General features: G+C 37.4%; 1 pseudogene; it reads left to right on the top strand.

Annotated features, from left to right (window-relative positions):
- Window positions 1–744: 744 nt before the first annotated feature.
- Window positions 745–1,009, top strand: LOC149132298 (small ribosomal subunit protein eS27-like pseudogene; annotated as a pseudogene).
- Window positions 1,010–1,584: the final 575 nt, after the last annotated feature.

Consider the following 1,584-nt stretch of genomic DNA (forward strand, 5'->3'; position numbering starts at 1 on the left):
TAGGCAAGGTTGACGTACTGTCTGGTTGTGTGTAGAGGCAGCTGTTGGACTGTTGGTCGTGTGATCTTCATACAGCAAGGATGTAAGCAGACTTCTAGTGGAGTGAAAGCGGAGACTGGTTGGTGTCAGATACATCGTTGCCGGATACGAGTTGCGTGTGGTCAGTGGTGTAAGCCAAAGACCTAGAGCAGTCGAGGACTGCCTTTCTTGTAGAGAATAGTAAGCTCTCAGGAGCTGGTGATTAATTTCCCGCGTAAGGAAAAATGAACTGTTGCGCCAACACGATTGGATGGCTGAAAACCGACCAATACAAACAACAGGTTCGTTTAATCACGAGGTCATGTGACCTGCTGGAACGGAAAGGCTTGTGGAGCCGATATTCGGGTATTTAAGCCTAGATGAATCAAAACGAAAACATCTCATACGTAATGACAATGTAAATCACTTCTGCTATAAAGGTTTCGAATGACAAAGCATAATCAAGACAGAGTCGTATATTTTACAATACACTAGATGTTCCCAATGGCTTTAAGAGAATCGAGACAGTTTAACTTTCATCTTAGGACTTGCACTTGTTCTGTTCCGGTAAACAATATCAGTTTGATTGAATTAACAGTTTCTGCGATAAAACTTAAACAGGCCACAGAAACAACAAAAATAAACAACAGATCAGTCCCACTCTGTTAAACGAACAAATTTGTCAGATCAAGCAGACTACATAACTGTATGGTTTAACGAAACATCATGCTGCTTGCCAAAGATTTATTGCATCCCTCTTTAGAAAACGAAAAAAGGAAATGTAAACTAAAAAGACTTGGACTTGTATAGTCTCCAAATAGTTACTTTATGGATGTCAAATGTCCAGAATGTTATAAAATCACAACAGTATTTAGTCATGCTCAAACTGTTGTTCTGTACGTTGGATGTTCAACTACATTATGTCAGCCCACAAGGCGGCAAAGCCAGACTTACAGAAGGTCGTTCATTCAGAAGAAAAAAACAACACTAATGGAGTGATGACCTGAAGCTATTTTTTACAAAAGATTCACACTTGATAATAGCTAAACAATCTGGTTTCACAGATAAACCTCACAAAGATAACGTTTAGAGTACAACAATCTACTGGATTTATTGTTAAAACAGCAAACTTGAACTGAGAAGACAGAGACAAAATTAACAGAACCTCCTGTTTAGAGCGTGACGACATAAGCAGAGTCGCTTGTTGAGATCAAGACGACATAGCAAGGTCACCAGTTATTATACTCAAGACAAAATGACGTTAATTGAGACACCTTTTTAGACCAGACGACATAAGATCACCAGTTAAAACTAAGATATCATCAGTAATTTAGAGACAATCGTCAGTTAAATGTACATAATCTAGATTTTACAAGGTAAGGAAAAACAAAAAGAGAATAGTTTATATCTAACCAGTTTGATGAAATGGTTGTCGCTGGGAGATTAAGCGGTTGTTTTCATAGTGAAAGGAAATAAAGTCAAAAGAAAAAATGTTACATTTCATTGAAATACCATAAATAACAAGTTAAAGTAATTAAACATTTTAAGTCGCTTATTAACTGACAC

The sequence above is a fragment of the Octopus bimaculoides genome, chromosome 16, assembly GCF_046866305.1.
Source record: "Octopus bimaculoides isolate indiv1 chromosome 16, ASM4686630v1, whole genome shotgun sequence".
Taxonomy (NCBI): domain Eukaryota; kingdom Metazoa; phylum Mollusca; class Cephalopoda; order Octopoda; family Octopodidae; genus Octopus; species Octopus bimaculoides.